At 34.8% G+C, this 21,399-nt stretch overlaps 1 pseudogene; it reads left to right on the plus strand.

Annotated features, from left to right (window-relative positions):
• Nucleotides 1-13,285: 13,285 nt before the first annotated feature.
• Nucleotides 13,286-13,994, plus strand: LOC149234743 (uncharacterized; annotated as a pseudogene).
• The last annotated feature ends 7,405 nt before the right edge of the window (nt 13,995-21,399 follow it).

A 21,399-nucleotide genomic window follows, 5' to 3' on the forward strand; every position in this document is an offset into this window, starting at 1 on the left:
CAGGCGACAACGTTCTCACCAGCACTCTAGAGAGACTGAAGCCACACACCATTACAGTGAAAAGAGTGAAAAGGTCGCACCACTCGATGCAGATACCAATGTTAATTCTATTTACAAAAAGCACCTCTTCAAACTAGAAAATATTACCCACCGAGAGAGAAATTGGGAAACAACGGATCGCGGTCGAGGGTCTATCCTCACCTCCACTCGCACTCACCTCTTCATATTCCAAAACCAGGCCCATAAATTCCATTTATAGGAAGAGACTCCACTTGTACTCTTACATGCACCCACGGCATAGCGCCTGCAGCGACTTAAACGAGGCATTACACTTGCGAGGAGGATGGAACAACCTCTTAGGAAGCGACCGCATCCATAATAAAAGGTTAGATAGTTTTTAAAATGGCACTAAGAGTATATGGATTTCCCATTCTCTTTTATTACAAAATGTATAGAAATTCAATTTTAATGGTCATCTTATTTGCACTAGTTTTGTAATACAATAAGATTTATATTTAATGGGGGACTATGTTAAAATTGAAGTTTAAATAAAATTATATCAATTTATATATCATCTTGTAAACACAAAGAAATGAAAATAAACTGAAAATTGAAAATATTGTGAATGAGGTATCTATGTTGTGGGTAAGCTTATATATGTATGTGTCCCGATAAGATACACATTCTGGAAATTCATTTCTATATTAACAAATGTTTAATAAATATGATCCGAGTCAATATTTTTATGAGCTTTAAAATGTGATGCACAAGAATGAACACGGAAAGCAATGGTATATGGTTAAAACAGAGGAAAGGGAAAACACTCAATTTCAATGAAGATTTCTCAAAAACTATAACATAAACACTTAAGATTTATCACAAACTATAACGCAAACACACATAGCTTTAGGGCATATTGATTTTATTAAACTGTAAAAAGTAAAATAGTTTTCAAGCCAACAAGATCTTTTATTCTTTTCTATTACAAAAGTTATGCAATTTACTTTTTGCATGGGTTTCTTTAACACGAGAAGTTTTATATTTAAAGAATTTTCAAGTTAACATTAAATTTTAACTAAGGTTATATTAATTGATATCACAACTCCTAAATAGATAGTGAAACCATTATTAACCATTCACAACCAAGAAAGGATGATAATTAAAAACATTGAGAATATGGTATGTATGTCCTATATGGATGTGGAAATCCACGTGTTCTAAATTTGCAAAAACAACCAATATTACAAAATGTCAATTGGAAATACATAATAATTAGAGAAATGAAGAATTGTATAATTTATTATTGGACAGTTGGAACAAGGGTCAAGGGTTCAGTGAAGAGGATGTATGATTGAACATGATAAGCAAGGAGTTTCCTTAACTCCTCATCATCGTTATCATAGATAGTTGAATGGATTCCACCTTCCTTAGAAAGCACTTATGTGACACATTGCATAGCCACATCTTTTAAGTAGACAATCACACATGGCTCCCACAATTCTATATATTTTATTCATTTAGACGGGACCAAAATTCTACTATCTACACCTTATTACTCCTCCCATAGGCCAAGCTCTTGGAATCAAGAAACACCCTAATTCCTTCTATAAAACGGCTATAAAGTGAATCATTCTTGAAAACCCACTATCCATCAACATATTCTATAAACCCATTCCCTTCATATTCCTTATATCCCCTACTCCTTCATATTCATTTCATCTTCATTGCGCTCTGTATCCTATTTTCATTTCTTCTTTCCTTTTTACACTATGTCATTTTCCTTAATTAATAATTATTTCCAAAAATTCAAAGTTTTTTAATCATACCATTCATCTAAAATCTCTATAAAAAAACAAATAATTATTAATTTCAAAATGTAATCACATTTATATCTATATATTTTTAATAATATGAATCTTATTCTAATAAGTTCTAATTTCACATTTTAAATAAACAATAATAACATTTATTTTTCATGAACTTGTGTAATCTCAAAAACTGCAATCGAACTCTACTCAAACCCTATTTCCTTTCCCACTCAATTCAAACCCTATTTCCAACGCATTATAAAGATGACATCAACATCAAAGCCTTATGGTGTACTTGACTCCCTCAGTTCCAACCCCCCAAGTAAATACGTTCTCTAATTATGCGGGTCGAGTGAAGTCGGTCGTCCATGGTTCCGTGCCCGTAAATATATATTTTATGCCAATCGTTTATTCTTTGGATGTTTGTTCGGTAACTAATGTTCTTCATGTTATCGGGATATCAGTGCCATTAACTTAACTGTGTGTATTCCGTTGGGATATCAGTGGCTTTTGCGAATTTGTTTAAGTTGCAGAGGGAGGGAATAGGGTGCCATAATCATCATCATCATGGATAAATATCAAAGAGTGGAGAATTCCGGCCCCACTGTTCCCAAAAGCAAAAACGAGATTCGTATCACGGCAGCGGGGATGCTCGGGAAGTGCGTTGGATATGCAATTGCATTACTGGAAGAAAAAGGTGCATCTCACATTATCTTGAAGGGAATGGGAAGAGCAATAAGCAAGACTGTAACAATTGCAGAGATGATAAAGACGAGATTCCCTGAACTCCATCAGAATACAGAAACAGGTTCTGCTGATATAAACACTATTTGGGAACCTCTGGAAGAAGGCCTATCGACTTTGGAAATGACCAGACAGGTATCCACGATATCAATTACGCTATCTAGGACACAACTCAACACATCATCTGCAGGTTATCAATCACCTCTCCATGCTGATCAAGATCAAGTAAAGCCACTAATTCCAGGTGAGGAATATCAGCATGAGGGAGAAGATCATTCTGATGAGCTAAATCCACAAGTTTCAGGTGATGAATACGAGTATGAGCCTGAGCCTGGAGAAGATTCTACACAAAATAGCAGGGGCAGAGGGCGTGGTCGTGGGCGTGGGCGTGGGCGTCGATGGGCGACGGGGACATCAGAAGAACATGTTGCAACTCTAAGCTCTCAGAACACCACCGATACATCGGGATATCATAATCCTTCTTTAGATAACGGATGGACTCAAGTTCGTGGGCGTCGCCGTGGCAGAGGCCGTGGGCGTGGATGGGCGATAGGCGGCGCAGGAAATTTTGCAACTCTAGGCCATCAGAACATAGATACACCGGGGTATCACTGTTCTTCGGCTAATGGATGGAATCAACGTCGTGGCGGCGGCCGTGGCAACGGTAATCACTATAATGTACGGAATCAAGGTCGTGGCGGCGGCCGTGGCAACGGTAATCACTATGATGGATGGAATCAAGGTCGTGGCAACGATAATCAGTATAATGGATGGACTCAAGGTCATGGCGGAGGCGGACGTGGCAACGATAATCACAATAGAATGAACGCTGACCCTCGAAGAATGGGTAGTAGTGGCAGGTTTGGTTATACTGGAAGTCAAAGTGACTACAGCAATGTTAACACAAATTCTGGTGGGAGAGGTAGAGGTAGTTCTGGTGGTGGCGATTAAAATGACTGTGACACTATGCACATGCAGCTTCTGAAGTAGTGGATTTGGAAACGGGATTAAGAACGTCAGCCCAATGTTTATTCTGGATGAATGATACTATTTTTGTTTTGTGGCAGAAACAGTGACACAAGGCACAATACCAATTTCTATATGTTTGCCTATGTGCAATTTCTGAACCCCACTATTAACAATTAAAAAAAATTACAAATAAGTTTATTATAATTAGCCTCTCAAATAAAACTAAAAACAATAAGATTTCAAATTTTAAATTTAGACCTGTAATAATTTCAATTTCAAATTTTAAATATACATATATAATAATAATAATAATTTCAGTTATTATTATACATATAAAAAGGGAATACTCGTGAAATTATTATTATACATATATAAGAAAGGAATACTCCTCATGTTTGTGGATCATCAGCAATATACATAAATAATATTTTCAAATTTTAGATCCGGGCAAATAATAAAAAAGGAATACTCCTCATGTTTGTGGATTATCAGAAATACAAAGTTAAAAGTTCAAAAGTAAATAATTTTATGAAATTGCAATTTCATAATAGCTATGGTATCATTAGTAATATCTAGGATCTTGCATTGGGAAATAATTTTATGAAATTGCAAGTTCATAATAGCTATGGTATCATTAGTAATATTTAGGATCTTGCATTGGGAATTTCTGTCTCATAAAACTGGAAAGGTTCTTTTGGAAAAAGCGTCTTAAATAGGGACTTTCCTCCAATTGTTTTGTTAGATTGTATTTTGCTAAAACATGTTACTCACTAAAAGTTAATGCATGGATTGCAATACTCTCTGTTTTCCTAGAACCTAAAGTTGAATTCAATCTAATACATATCCAACTATATGGAAAGTATGGCATGAACTATTGAATAAGATAAGCATAGGGCTCATATTGTAGAGGATTTAATGGAGTTCATCTTCTACCTATTATAGGAGTATTACTGAACACGATAAGCAAGGATTTTCCTTATCTTCTTGTCATCATTATCATAGATTCGTGAATGGATTCCATCTTCCACCTATTGAAAGTGCACTTGAAAGTTCCCTTTTGCTAAGTGAGAGCCTGACATATTTTCCAAAAAGTGATTCACACTTTGAAAATTCTTCAATTGTTTGAATTACAGGTAGTTAATGTTCGTCCCTTTTCAAAGCCATGATATAATGTAGAAAAGAGGAAAGAAAAAAAGGCACTTTTAATAATGCCTTTTCAAAGAGTATAACATATACATTAATTATGTAATTTTATTTGTGTTAACAAACTCCATAACAGTTGTCATGTGACTTGAAAATAAGGTTTAAATTTTAATTTGGATTCTGATATATAGAAATTTAATGCATCTTCAACTTTATTAATTATAAAAATATAAATAGTTTTAAATACAACACCATTAGTACGTGGATATTTTGTGGTGTCTGGGGATGGGATTCTACCCATAAGAAATGATATCATTCTTTAACTGAATAGGTGACTGATTCAGTTGCTTTCTAGGTCCTAGTATCTTTCTCGTCTACATTCACCACCGCTGGGTCCTTCAAGAGGGGAATGGGTCTTTTCCAGCATGTTTGTAGTCTTTGAGGAATACCGTGACAAACCCAACCATTCCAGGATCCAATATCATCCCATTTTGAAATGTCCCTTAATAATTTTTATTCCGTTATCTTTCATCCATTCAAATCAGTGGGAAGGTATGTTTCCTTCCGCAGCCCCACTCCTCGCTTGCCATCCCAAGTTGTCCACAATAAGAGGGGCATTTTCCTACACAAGCTTCCATATTTTAGATCCACTACCTGTCCATTGAACTTCCTCAAGTCTTTCGATTCGGGATTTATGGAAATATTTCCTTATGAAAGCCTCAAAAACCACTCTTTGGAATGAGAGATCAGCTTCAATACGAGCTTGGCTCCCGGAGATATATTAAGCATTAAAGGGTTCCTAATTCCCAATCCCCACTTTTCCTTTTGAAATTGAACTGCGTTCGAATTGATGAGATGGAAATTTTTGTCATTATTCTTCCCTCCTTGCCATAGAAAGTTTTGAATCATAATACTCATCCGATTTAATATAAATTTTGGAGCTAACAAACCTGAGCATGGATATATTGCAAGATAAGAGAGCACGACCTTGATCAGAATTGTTTTCCCACCCAAATTAAACCAATAAGCTCCCCAACCTACAATTTTCTTTTGGAATTTTTGCACGACTTCCTCCCAATCTTCCTTGTTTGGGTTGCCCAGCGAAATTGGGACTCCAAGATATTTTCTGAGATAAGTCTAGGGAGGATCCTTTTTAGACACCTAGAATTTATTTTCGTTATAATTTTGTACCATGCATTGCACAAGGAAATGGGCCTCAACCTGCTAAAATTTGAAGCATTTTACTCCTTTCGTATTTTAATGCTAGGAAATAAAAATTTGTTCCCCGTCCTAATTTCCCATTAATTCTAGCCCAATGGAGCATTCTAATTAAAACTTCCTTAATTAAAAACTAGGAGGAGCTATAAAAACTTATGGAGAAGCCATCCAGTCTGGGTTCCTTATCTAGATCTAGTGCCCATATTGCATATGTAACTTCCTCATCCTTGATCTCTTCCATGAGAAGAGCCTTTTCCTCAGCCATGACTTTTGAATTGAATGGTGAAAGAAAGGCCTCCTTCTATCTTTCTTCTGTTTGCATGTCCGATGTATACAAATTGCGAAAATGGGAGAACGCCTCCTCCTTCATCTCTGGAAAAAAAATTATTGGGGGTCTCCCTTCAAGAGCTATTTCCTTTACTTTGTTCTTCAATTCCCGAGCTTTGGTTTTCTTGTGGAAGAAAGAGGTGTTTTTTGTTTGAAATTGATAAAAGGTACTACAGACTATGTGTGAAGTTGCCTATGTTACTTATTGCAATGGATCGATAAGATTGCGAATAACATAGACACTTAAACAATTATATAAACACAATCAGACACATCAACACAAGCAAAAATGCTAAAGGAGTTCACCATGTTTATCTATGTTGAACATGTTCGACCATGGTTTAGATTATTTGACCTTGATTAATCATGGACAAGAAAGATTCACCATGGTCTGCCCATGGTTGATCAAGGTGTGACCACGTTACAGGTGTGCACATCAAACATAGAAATTGAATGAAATCAAACCTAGGCTTTCAACTTATATTTTCTAATATTTTTCTAACCAAAATAAAATTTTCTAGCACAACCCTGTTAGTATTAATCCAAGACAAGATATCTTGACAACAATATTCTTAGTAAAAGCAAAAATATGAAATGAAGGTTCTTTATATCTCTCTTCTACTAACTCCCAAACTCAAGGAATTTTTTGCGAGGAGAACTTTTCGACCGGGTCCTCAAATCTTCCCATAAATTATTGGGATTTCCAATTGGATCTTATCAATTTGGACATTGTTCGATTTAAAATGTAGATAGTTGTATCTCGTTGGACGATACAATAGATCTAAAATAACCATACACCTCCATGAACAGAATTGGAGAGTTTCCTAATTTTCTAAAAGGAATGGGTCGTTTAGAAGATAGCAATGCTTAAAAAATCCCATCATAGTATTGGTTCCCCCGTAGGCATCCCTTTCCCATAAGAAAAATGGGATGATGTTGAGCAAGGTTATTTATGAAATCAGTGAAACATTTTTTTATACATGTTTTAGTCTTCAGGAATCCGAGACAACAAGTCTCAATATTGCTATTGAAAGGGTGTACTCATTATGTATTCAACATGTCACATGCAGGATTTGAACCCAGGTGGAGAGGATAACAACATTTCTATCAACCATCCCCGCGACATCATTAACGAAAATAAATTTCTTTTTAAAAACAAAAACTTATAGAAGTAAAAACCTGCATCAAAAAGCACAAATGCTACACATTCTAGAATCCACACCCACGTATTTAAGTAAAAAAAAACCCACATCACTCCCACAAGTTTAAACATTCTATTCATTTTCGCCAAGCTAAAATCCTACCATGCACGCCTTATTACTCATCCCACGTGTGAATCTCTTGAATCCAAGAAACACCTTAATAGTTTTGATCTAGAAGATGTCTATAAATTTAGTCCTTCATTTTGTCCTCGGTACGCTCTTTTCTTCTTGAAAAGTTTCCATAAAATAAATTAATTTGCTCTTCTTAATGTTTAAAAATTATTATCCATCTCAAGATATGAAGATAATGGTGAAAATTAATCAATTGATAACTGTTTTTGGAAATTCGCTAATTTTATGATATTAAGTAATTAGTTAATATTATCATTTTATTTGTAATTATGTTATGATTGGTTATAGTTACGAAAGCATATTAATTATAATTAATACAATTTTAATATATAATACAATATAGTTTTAGGTTGTGGTTAAAATCATATAAAATGAAATTATATTGAAACGATATAAAAAAATAAAAATAAAAAACTATATATTAAAACATATAATTTTCAATATAAAATGTTATTTAGTTTCTTTTCTGCGCTTCCGGAAGGTTTCTCCTACTGAATTCTTTTAGAATAAGGAAAATGTAATTTTGTTATTTTTTTTCAAAAATTTAAATGAAGTTACGAATTTTTTTTCCTTTGGAGAAAAAAATATAATAAAAATTTATATCAAAGTTGTAATATAATACTATATTCAAATTATTATAAAAAATATATATTATATAACTATATTAAGGTAATGTAGGTATTTTCCAACTACTACAAATGAAGGGAATGGAAGGCAGAAAACCTAATACTAAATTGAATTATCTTTGCAAGAACTACACCGTGAAAATTTATGTTGGGTTTTATACTAATATTAATCAATTGGACAATGTTAACTCGAGAATTGAATGATCGGGAAAATAAGTAAAATTGTTTACATATACATTGAAACAAACACTTTTACGATCTCTCCCCTTTTGAATTACAGATAATAATTGTGAATCGTCTTTCAAGGGGATGATATATGGTTAAGAAAAATGAAAGGGAAAAGAGGCAATATTAATGATGATTTCTCAAAATGTATAACATTTTCATTAATTGTGCAATTTTACTTTCGTTGATACATTGCATAATTGTATTTTTGGTATTTGCGATGGGTGTTGTCAAGTGGGTGTAGCTCGGGTGGTAGGTAGGAGTCGCTCTTATCCTCCCCACCGAGGCTCCAGTCCCTCCAAGATTGACATGCTCGCTCCTTGGGATTAATTTCTACATGAATGAAAATCAGCTCGCCTAGACACGCGTGGGTTTTCTGTGGATGTACCTGGTGGTCTCCGATACGGTGAACCAAACAAAAACAAAAAACTTGTGATGGGCATTGCAAATGGGATTTTCATCTAGTTTGGCATAAAATTCTAGAGATTGTATATATACTTTATATAATGAAAATTTTATTCTATCAATTATAAAAGGTTAAATAGTGTTTATTTTTATTTTTTTGTAAATTGAACCTCTTGGATTTCATTAACAAAAAAGGGTTACAAAGTTACCCTTTTCAGGTCCCGCCCAGAAATACATAGGAAAGAGAAAGATCCCAAATACCCCCATATAACAAAGACGTGGAGGAGTATTGCTCTCTTCAGTTTAACAACACACAACACCACACACCTATCCAGTCCCATCATGGATACATAAGCAAAGTTTCAAAACACGATGCCAATAAGCCACGGAAAGTATCACCATTCTCCATTGACAAGAAGCAACATAACGATGTATAAATTGCAAGAAATACCTAGCATCAACTACCAAAGGGGAGTGTATCTCCATAACCATATATTTTCACAATTCAGAGAATAAACCAAATAACCATAGTGTCATTGGTCATCAGAATAAAGAGGAAGTTTCCATAATGTTCCCAGAGCCACAAAAAGATCCACCGCCGAGAAATTCATAATGTATAGGCACCCACAAGAACAAATCAAACACCAAACGGTGCTAGTGGACCGTAGAACAAGCAAGAATTAGCCATAATGCACGCACATCCATAGAAATATCAACCGCCAATAAAATCACAACACATAGGATCCCGCATGAATAGAGGGTTATCCAACTTACACACATTTATCCATATCCAATTGTAGGTAAAGCACAGGCGTGTCACAAATACAACAGCGGGAGCCATAATCTCAATTCCCCAGATCATAGCCCAGAGAAACAACAAGATATGACATCCAACCATAAAACACAAGATACATCGATAACACCATCCATCCACGGCGATAACCACAAAAAGTGACAGAGAAAAAACTGTCCACATAATTAACTAGATTGGCAACCAGAAATATTCTCCAAAACAAGGTACTTCTCAACCAAAATATAATTGGGAACCCCTCGAAGAGGCCATACGTTTTAGTTCGCATGCCAAAATTGATTGCAAAACCATGCATCTATATTCATGATCAGAAGAAGGTATAGTAGTCGGCGCTTGCGCACTATCATCCGCGGGGTCCGTAAGATCACCAGAGGCTAAGTCACTCACAGGGAAGCCTTCAACATGAGGTAAATAAGAATCTAGATTTTCTAAATAGAACCTTTGATTATGAATCATGTGTTTAATGTCCTCCAATGAGGAGATTACATTATCATTTTTGACCTGCCTGTTTTGAAAATCGGTCCTAACGGGGTATCCATTTGTTGATGTAAAGTCATAGAAATCAAAAAATGTTGCCGCCTACTCTTGAATATTATAGGAGAAGGGGCCCATTTCATATATTCACCAACCAATTCAAAATCATAGTGATGCGGGCGATCCCCTGACTCTTTACATTCCAACAGTAGAATTTCTTTCCTCCCCTCAGGAGGAACTACATCAAAGAAAGTGTCCACGGAGTCGTAGGAAAAAGGACGGACCGTTTTCTTCGCCACAGTAAAATTGCCTCCTCCTCCCCTTTTGCTACACATTCTCTATATAGGATTCATGAGCACAACTAAGAGGGAGCACTTACGGAAACAATTGGAAGACCCTCGACCTATAAAGCAAGATGAAGGACTAGACATAGAACCGTGAACCCCAATCCTGAAAACCATTATATCATCACCGACTTTCCACACCAATGGTGCAAATTCCACCAACTTCTCACTATCACTGCATCCCGTAACCATGACACGCAATATTACACAATAACCCGCCAAACATTGACATAACACAGAGAGGCGTGTATCAATCCCTAATAGCGCAACACCGTCAACAAACACCAATAACTGAAAGATGTCACAAAATGGCAAGAGAACAAGCTTTCTTCAAATCATACCACCAAACTCGAAGCAACCCAAAACCTCAAACCAATCAGGAGCCAGTGATATCCAACCAACAGAACTTACCCCCAAGGACTGGATAATTACCCACGATATCACAAACAGGCCTAGAAATTGAACAAACCTACAAAACCAGTGATGCAAGAGAAAAATTTGGAATAGAATACTTGTAACAGGCGACAGCGTTCTCACCAGCACTCTAGAGAGACTGAAGCCACACACCATTACAGTGAAAAGACTGAAAAGGTCGCACCACTCGATGCAGATACCAACGTTAATTCTATTTACCAAAAGCACCTCTTCAAACTAGAAAATATTACCCACCGAGAGAGAAATTGGGAAACAGCGGATCGGGATCGAGGGTCTATCCTCACCTCCACTCGCACACACCTCTTCATATTCCAAAACCAGGCCCATAAATTCCATTTATAGGAAGAGACTCCACTTGTACTCTTACATGCACCCATGGCATAACGCCTGCAGTGACTTAAACTGGGCATTACACTTGCGAGGAGGATGGAACAACCTCTTAGGAAGCGACCACATCCATAATAAAAGGTTAGATAGTTTTTAAAATGGCACTAAGAGTATATGGATTTCCCATTCTCTTTTATTACAAAATGTATAGAAATTCAATTTTAATGGTCATCTAATTTGCACTAGTTTTGTAATACAATAAGATTTATATTTAATGGGGGACTATGTTAAAATTGAAGTTTAAATAAAATTATATCAATTTATATATCATCTTGTAAACACAAAGAAATGAAAATAAACTGGAAATTGAAAACATTGTGAATGAGGTATCTATGTTGTGGGTAAGCTTATATATGTATTTGTCCCGATAAGATACACATTCTGGAAATTCATTTCTATATTAACAAATGTTTAATAAATATGATGCGAGTCAATATTTTTATGAGCTTGAAAATGTGATGCACAAGAATGAACACGGAAAGCAATGGTATATGGTTAAAACAGAGGAAAGGGAAAACACTCAATTTCAATGAAGATTTCTCAAAAACTATAACATAAACACTTAAGATTTATCACAAACTATAACGCAAACACACATAGCTTTAGGGCATATTGATTTTATTAAACTGTAAAAAGTAAAATAGTTTTCAAGCCAACAAGATCTTTTATTCTTTTCTATTACAAAAGTTATGCAATTTACTTTTTGCATGGGTTTCTTTAACACGAGAAGTTTTATATTTAAAGGATTTTCAAGTTAACATTAAATTTTAACTAAGGTTATATTAATTGATATCACAACTCCTAAATAGATAGTGAAACCATTATTAACCATTCACAACCAAGAAAGGATGATAATTAAAAACATTGAGAATATGGTATGTATGTCCTATATGGATGTGGAAATCCACGTGTTCTAAATTTGCAAAAACAACCAATATTACAAAATGTCAATCGGAAATACATAATAATTAGAGAAATGAAGAATTGTATAATTTATTATTGGACAAGTTGGAACGAGGGTCAAGGGTTCAGTGAAGAGGATGTATGATTGAACATGATAAGCAAGGAGTTTCCTTAACTCCTCATCATCGTTATCATAGATAGTTGAATGTATTCCACCTTCCTTAGAAAGCACTTATGTGACACATTGCATAGCCACATCTTTTAAGTAGACAATCACACATGGCTCCCACAATTCTATATATTTTATTCATTTCGACGGGACCAAAATTCTACTATCTACACCTTATTACTCCTCCCATAGGCCAAGCTCTTGGAATCAAGAAACACCCTAATTCCTTCTATAAAACGGCTATAAAGTGAATCATTCTTGAAAACCCACTATCCATCAACATATTCTACTCCTTCATATTCATTTCATCTTCATTGCGCTCTGTATCCTATTTTCATTTCTTCTTTCCTTTTTACACTATGTCATTTTCCTTAATTAATAATTATTTCCAAAAATTCAAAGTTTTTTAATCATACCATTCATCTAAAATCTCTATAAAAAAACAAATAATTATTAATTTCAAAATGTAATCACATTTATATCTATATATTTTTAATAATATGAATCTTATTCTAATAATTTCTAATTTCATATTTTAAATAAACAATAATAACATTTATTTTTCATGAACTTGTGTAATCTCAAAAACCGCAATCGAACTCTACTCAAACCCTATTTCCTTTCCCACTCAATTCAAACCCTATTTCCAACGCATTATAAAGATGACATCAACATCAAAGCCTTATGGTGTACTTGACTCCCTCAGTTCCAATCCCAACTAAATACGTCCTCTAATTATGCGGGTAGAGTGAAGTCGGCCGTCCATGGTTCCGTGCCCATAAATATATATTTTATGCCAATCGTTTATTCTTTGGATGTTTGTTCGGTAACTAATGTTCTTCGTGTTATCGGGATATCAGCGCCATTAACTTAACTGTGTGTTTTCCGTTGGGATATCAGTGGCTTTTGCGAATTTGTTTAAGTTGCAGAGGGAGGGAATAGGGTGCCATAATCATCATCATCATGGATAAATATCTAAGAGTGGAGAATTCCGGTCCCACTGTTCCCAAAAGCGAAAACGAGATTCGTATCACGGCAGCGGGGATGCTCGGGAAGTGGGTTGGATATGCGATTGCATTACTGGAAGAAAAAGGTGCATGGAAGAAAAAGGTGCATGTCACATTATCTTGAAGGGAATGGGAAGAGCAATAAGCAAGACTGTAACAATTGCAGAGATGATAAAGACGAGATTCCCTGAACTCCATCAGAATACAGAAACAGGTTCTGCTGATATAAACACTATTGGGAACCTCTGGAAGAAGGCCTATCGACTTTGGAAATGACCAGACAGGTATCCACGATATCAATTACGCTATCTAGGACACAACTCAACACATCATCTGCAGGTTATCAATCACCTCTCCATGCTGATCAAGATCAAGTAAAGCCACTAATTCCAGGTGAGGAATATCAGCATGAGCGAGAAGATCATTCTGATGAGCTAAATCCACAAGTTTCAGGTGATCCTGAGCCTGGAGAAGATTCTACACAAAATAGCAGGGGCAGAGGGCGTGGTCGTGGGCGTGGGCGTGGGCGTGGATGGGCGACGGGGACATCAGAAGAACATGTTGCAACTCTAAGCTCTCAGAACACCACCGATACATCGGGATATCATAATCCTTCTTTAGATAACGGATGGACTCAAGTTCGTGGGCGTTGCCGTGGCGATTAAAATGACTGTGACACTATGGGCATGCAGCTTCTGAAGTAGTGGATTTGGAAACGGGATTAAGAACGTCAGGCCAATGTTTATTCTGGATGAATGATACTATTTTTGTTTTGTGGGAGAAACAGTGACACAAGGCACAATACCAATTTCTATATGTTTGCCTATGTGCAATTTCTGAACCCCACTATTAACAATTAAAAAAAATTACAAATAAGTTTATTATAATTAGCCTCTCAAATAAAACTACAAACAATAAGATTTCAAATTTTAAATTTAGACCTGTAATAATTTCAATTTCAAATTTTAAATATACATATATAATAATAATAATTTCAGTTATTATTATACATATATAAAAAGAGAATACTCTTGAAATTATTATTATACATATATAAGAAAGGAATACTCCTCATGTTTGTGGATCATCAGCAATATACATAAATAATATTTTCAAATTTTAGATCCGGGCAAATAATAAAAAAGGAATACTCCTGTTTGTGCATTATCAGAAATACAAAGTTAAAAGTTCAAAAGTAAATAATTTTATGAAATTGCAAGTTCATAATAGCTATGGTATCATTAGTAATATTTAGGATCTTGCATTGGGAAATAATTTTATGAAATTGCAAGTTCATAATAGCTATGGTATCATTAGTGATATTTAGGATCCTGCATTGGGAATTTCTATCTCATAAAACTCGAAAGGCTCTTTTGGAAAAAGCGTCTTAAATAGGGACTTTCCTCGAATTGTTTTGTTAGATTTTATTTTGCTAAAACATGTAACTCACTAAAAGTTAATGCATGGATTGCAATACTCTCTGTTTTCCTAGAACCTAAAGTTGAATTCAATCTAATACATATCCAACTATATGGAAAATATGGCATGAACCATTGAATAAGATAAGCATAGGGCTCATATTGTAGAGGATTTAATGGAGTTCATCTTCTACCTATTATAGGAGTATTAGTGAACACGATAAGCAAGGATTTTCCTTATCTTCTTGTCATCATTATCATAGATTCTTGAATGGATTCCATCTTCCACCTATTGAAGGTGCACTTGAAAGTTCCCTTTTGCTAAGTGAGAGCCTGACATATTTTCCAAAAAATGATTCACACTTTGAAAATTCTTCAATTGTTTGAATTACAGGTAGTTAATGTTCGTCCCTTTTCAAAGCCATGATATAATGTAGAAAAGAGGAAAGAAAATAAGGCACTTTTAATAATGGCTTTTCAAAGAGTATAACATATACATTAATTATGTAATTTTATTTGTGTTAACAAACTCCATAACAGTTGTCATGTGACTTGAAAATGTGGTTTAAATTTTAATTTGGATTCTGATATATAGAAATTTAATGCATCTTCAACTTTATTAATTATAAAAATATAAATAATTTTAAATACAACACCATTAGTACGCGGATATTTTGCGGTGTCTGGGGATGGGATTCTACCCATAAGAAATGATATCATTCTTTAACTGAATAGGTGACTGATTCATTTGCTTTCTAGGTCCTAGTATCTTTCTCGTCTACATTCACCGCGGCTGGGTCCTTCAAGAGGGGAATGGGTCTTTTCCAGCATGTTTGTAGTCTTTGAGGAATACTGTGACAAACCCAACATTTCCAGGATCCAATATCATCCCATTTTGAAATGTCCCTTAGTAATTTTTATTTCGTTATCTTTCATCCATCCAATCCCCCCTTTTCCTTTTGAAATTGAACTGCGTTCGAATTGATGAGGTGGAAATTTTTGTCATTATTCTTCGCTCCTTGCCATAGAAAGTTTTGAATCATAATACTCATCCGATTTAATATAAATTTTGGAGCTAACAAACCTGAGCATGGATATATTGCAAGATAAGAGAGCACGACATTGATCAGAATTGTTTTCCCACCCAAATTAAACCAATAAGCTCCCCAACCTACAATTTTCTTTTGGATTTTTTGCAGGACTTCCTCCCAATCTTCCTTGTTTGGGTTGCCCAGCAAAATTGGGACTCCAAGATATTTTCTGAGATAAGTCTAGGGAGGATCCTTTTTAGACACCTAGAATTTATTTTCGTTATAATTTTGTACCATGCATTGCACAAGGAAATGGGCCTCAACCTGCGAATAACATAGACACTTAAACAATTATATAAACACAATCAGACACATCAACACAAGCAAAAATGCTAAAGGAGTTCACCAGACTTTCTGGCTACGTCTCCTGGTCCTAGCTTCCAATGATGACCTCTTTATTATGTCTTTAAATGGTTGTTACAAGTGTGAGCTCAAAAACAGAGTCTCAACACAGATATGGAACTCACCACTATGTTTCGGTCAGTTATTCCTTCATCTTCTTCTGCTTGATTCTCTTATGGATCTAGTTAGGTAGCCTCAGAAGATTGAAGAACCCTAAATGGATTTGTTGAATTTCATGCACCCTCATTTCTATATGGTTTCCTATTATTGGCTTGTCCTTTTTTGTTTCCTACCTTCTAATGTGTTTGCCATTGACATGATTGGTCTCCTTGTACCGATTGTGGTTTCTCTGGAGCTTTAGACAATGCCTTCTTGCAATCCCTGTCCAAATGGTTGTGCTCATGATAGATACTACACTTAAGTGGGATTTTTTCATATTCCAGGATCTCACAGTGCTTCCAGTTCCCCATTGTTAAGAATATTATGGTTGGGAGAACCTTCTCAAAGTCCACTTTGACACATATCTCAGTGTAGGCGAATTGTCCACCCTTGTGCTCTCTCCGATCTATATATTTTCCAAGTCCGTTCCCAATTTCCCTAATACAAGCATCACTTGAGCAAGAGAGGGTTCCCCCGCATACATTCCTTTCACATAAGAAAAATGGGGTGATGTTGGGAAAGGTTCTTTATGGAATCAGTGAAATACTTTTTTATACATGTTCTGATCTTCAAGAATCTCCGACAACAAGTTTGAACACTATTACAAGGGTCTACTCATTATGAATTCCGCATGACACATGCAGGTATTAAGCCAGAGAAGAGGAGACAACAACATCTCTACAAACCACGCGCGCTACCTCATTTTAACGAAAATGTTTTATTTTTTTCGTTACCGTTGTGAAAAAGAAAACCTGATTTAAATCTAAGCATAATTCATTGAATGATAATGAAGGTGAAACGAATCTCACATAACAGAAATTATCTAAAACCATAAAATGGAACAAGCCACTTTATTCATTACCTGCAAATACTATAGGGGTTTCATTAATGATCTTCTCCAAGGAAATTAAAACCCATACCAACAAAAAGTAGTTATTTACGAAACTATGTAACATTAAATAGTGGAGAAACAACCCTAAGGGTTGATCATGTGCTCGTTCATAGTAGCACGCTTGCCACAAATAACACGAAAATTGTTAGTATAGTGAGAAAAATGATAGTAAGGAAAGAAGGCAATATAAAGGCAGTAGAAACGGCTACCTGCAAGGAAGAGTCGATTCATTCCAAACTAGTCTCACAACGTCACAGATTTTCAGGCAGGATGCGAGCAAGAATTGCACAAAACTATTTAAGTTCTGAAATAATAACCTTGGACACGTTAGCAGCATCATTTCTTCTAGATTCTTGACCTGCAATAAGTCATAAAAAGGACGATTAGCTAAGCAAGCTACCTGGTAAATGGAGAGAAATGAAGGAGAGAAAATGTGAGCGAATCCAAGGTTTACTTGTAAACCTTGCATAGAACGACGGTCGAAAACCACCCCATGACGATAAGAACTTATCAAAAAAAAAAGGAAAGGAGGAAGCCATGGAAAAAGGGTAAAAAGAAAAATTGTTGTCGGTCAAAAATAGAGCAACGACCTAGGTGATGAGAAAAGGAGAGATGACAAAGATATTCAAATGGACATCGATCCAATTCCAAGGCTAATGCTAGACTAGCATAGGTCACTGGATTTGCACCGCATGATCTAAATCGTGAGCAGTAAACAACCATATAACAATGTGATAGTTGATACGTAAGTCGACCAAGTCTCAATCAAAGATCGCTAGGTATGTTACAAGTCATGAAGAGTACATGCATGATGACTAGAATATCAAAATAGGCACAAGCAGTTATGTAGGGGATTAAGAAGGTAAGTCAGACTTTAATAAATTCCCTTTGTGGTTACATAGAAAATACTCTCGGTGAGAGAAAAGGATGTCAGCCGATAAAATATGTAATGGTCACAATTGTCCATTAGACAAATTCCTAGATATGAAAATTATATTAACGTTCATAATTCTCTCGGCTAGAGAACGAGGTATAATTAGTGTTGGCCAAAATCCCTTAGAATTATTTTACTATTTTTAATGTACTCGAGATTTTATCCATAAATCTTGGTTAGGGAGTTTCTTTGGGAAAGCCTTAATTATTATTTATAGAAATAAAAGAAAAGTTGTGTGAAAGAGGTGTGTTACGAGGATGTATTATTGAACATGCTAAGAAATGGATTTCCTCATCTTGATTAGGTAGTTTCTTTCAGAAAGCCTTAATTATTATTTATAGAAAGAAGGAAAAAAATGTGTGAAAGAGGTATGTTACGAGGACGTATTATTGAACATGATAAGAAATTCCTTTCCTCATCTTCTCATCATCAATTGAATGGATTCCATCTTCCACCTATCAAAACAATGCTTGCAAGTTCCTTTCGATAAGCAAGAAAGTACGGCATATTTGCAAGATACTCATTCATACTTTGAAAATCCCCCAATTGTTTGACCATGGCCGGCAATTTTAATTATATATGAATATGGTCAAGGCCATATTGATTATGGCTAGCCTTGGTTGAACATTGACGATTCCGTTGACCGTGATTGAATATTGTTGAGGTTGTTTTCCCATTTTTGAGCATGTTCAACCGACCATTGTTAGAATTGTTTGATAATGGTTATCCATGTGTAACAATATATGTATATGGTTGACCATGTTTACTATGGTTGTTCGTCCTGACCATGAATGACCATGGTCAACCACTTTGAGCTAGTTTGACCATAGTTAGATATGGTTGAATTTGTTGACCGAATTGTACCATGGTTATCTATGTTGAACATGTTCGACCATGGTTTAGATTATTTGACCTTGATTAATCATGGACAAGAAAGATTCACCATGGTCTGCCCATGGTTGATCAAGGTGTGACCACGTTACACGGTCAAACCATATAACGTCACAATAACAATAAAACACAATATTTTGTTGTTAGAAAAGATTTTTAATTTAACTTAACATAATATTTACCACTATTTCTAAATAAATCACTCAAACAAATCAAAACAAAAACGCATTCAATGTTTCAATGTGAGATTCATTTTCCCCTTATTAGAAATCAGCATGGTATGAAAGCATGAGAAACCTTGAGCAATTCCCCACATTTCATGGATGGTGAACCGAGTAAACTATCGGCCCTTGTTATGGGGCCTCGCCCCAATAGAATCGAATAGAGACAAACCCCAGATCAAAAACAACTAGCAACATTATCAAAAAACTTTGAGTCGCGCTCCAGGCCGCTTGAGCCAACCCTAGGATCTTAAATCACTCTTTTTTAAATGGTAAAATTAACATTTTTAGTATCAAATAGTGGTAACCAATAAAATAAACACTTTTACTTTTCTCAATGTCTAAAATTGATTATTTATCTTTAAGATATCAATATCACGAGGGGCATTGAATGATACCATAAACAAGTAAAATCATTTATACATGCATTGAAACTCATGCATTTAATGCAAGTAAAAACTTTCTCCCGTCTCAATTCGTGATCTCTCACCTTTTGAATTACACGTAGCTGTGGTTAATCCTCTTTCAAATCGATGATATACTATCAAAAAGAGGAAATTTCAATAATGGTTTTTATAATTTATGTGTAACATATACATTAATTATGTAATCTTGTTTGTGTAACAAACTCCGTAGTATTTTTGATCTGAGTTGAAAGCTTTAAGTAGGAACAAAGAATTAGAAATAATATATACAACTTTAATGCAACATCATTTTTATAATTTATAAAAAGTCAAATGGTTTTAAGAACAACACCAGCAATATATGTATTTTCTATTTAATTAAAAATATTAATAATAATAATGGTAATGGTGAACTTATTTTCATGTTCTTTTCCAGTAGCTGATGAATATATTCAAAGGAATTTTATGTCAAAATTAAAATCCACTTAAAATTATATTAATTTATATTACAACTTGTAAATAGAAAAGTAATCAAGAATTAACCGATCACTTGTGAAGCAAGAATGATCATTAAAACAATTGTGAACGTGTTATATAAATAGCAAAAAAGAGACGACATGTCATGGTTTGATAATGTTTAGTAACGAAAGAGTATGGGTGGGAAAGACTAATAAAAAATAATTTATATAACCATATCTCGATTCCCAAATCGAGATATGCGTTTTAGATATGCAAAAGACAATGCTACGCCTAATCTTTTGTAATGTTAAGAAAAAAATGTAATTGAAAATGAAAAAAAAGGGAGAGAAATGAAGGACACATTTTGTTGTATAAATTATCATTTGATGGTCGCTTTAGTTTGGTTGTTGTGTTACTTCAAAGAATATGCAAGAAATAAAACCTACGCATTCAAATTGCACGTTGAACATAGAAATTGAATGAACTCAAACTTTGGCATTCAACTTATTTTTTCTAATATTTTCTAATCAAAACAATATTTTCTAGCACAACCCTCTTAGCATTGATCCAAGATAATATGTGTGGACATCAATGTTCACTGATAATGTTTAGTAAAGAAATAGTATGGGTGTGAAACACTAATAAAAAGTAATCTAAAGAAAGATACACCGATGCCCAAATCGCAATATGCATTTTAAATATGAAAAAGAAAATATCGCGGACAATTTTTCATAATGCTAAGGCAAAAATGTAATCGACAACGCAAAAAAAGCAAAGAGATGGAGAAGATATTGGGTTGTATAATATATCGTTGGACGGTTGCTTCAGTTTCGTTTTTTTTTATGTTGTGCAGCCTACCAACTTCAGAGAATATGCAAGAAAACAAACTACACATTCAAATTGCACATCAAACATAGAAATTGAATGAAATCAAACCTAGGCTTTCAACTTATATTTTCGAATATTTTTCTAACCAAAATTAAATTTTCTAGCACAACCCTGTTAGTATTAATCCAAGACAAGATATCTTGACAACAATATTCTTAGTAAAAGCAAAAATATGAAATCAAGGTTCTTTATATCTCTCTTCTACTAACGCCCAAACTCAAAGAATTTTTGCGAGGAGAAGTTTTCGACCGGGTCCTCAAATCTTCCCATAAATTATTGGGATTTCCAATTGGATCTTATCAATTTGGACATTGTTCGATTTAAAATGTAGATAGTTGTATCTCGTTGGACGATACAATAGATCTAAAATA

This window comes from Pinus tabuliformis, chromosome 8, assembly GCF_031772625.1.
Source record: "Pinus tabuliformis cultivar Carrire ecotype Pingquan chromosome 8, CPIR1, whole genome shotgun sequence".
Taxonomy (NCBI): domain Eukaryota; kingdom Viridiplantae; phylum Streptophyta; class Pinopsida; order Pinales; family Pinaceae; genus Pinus; species Pinus tabuliformis.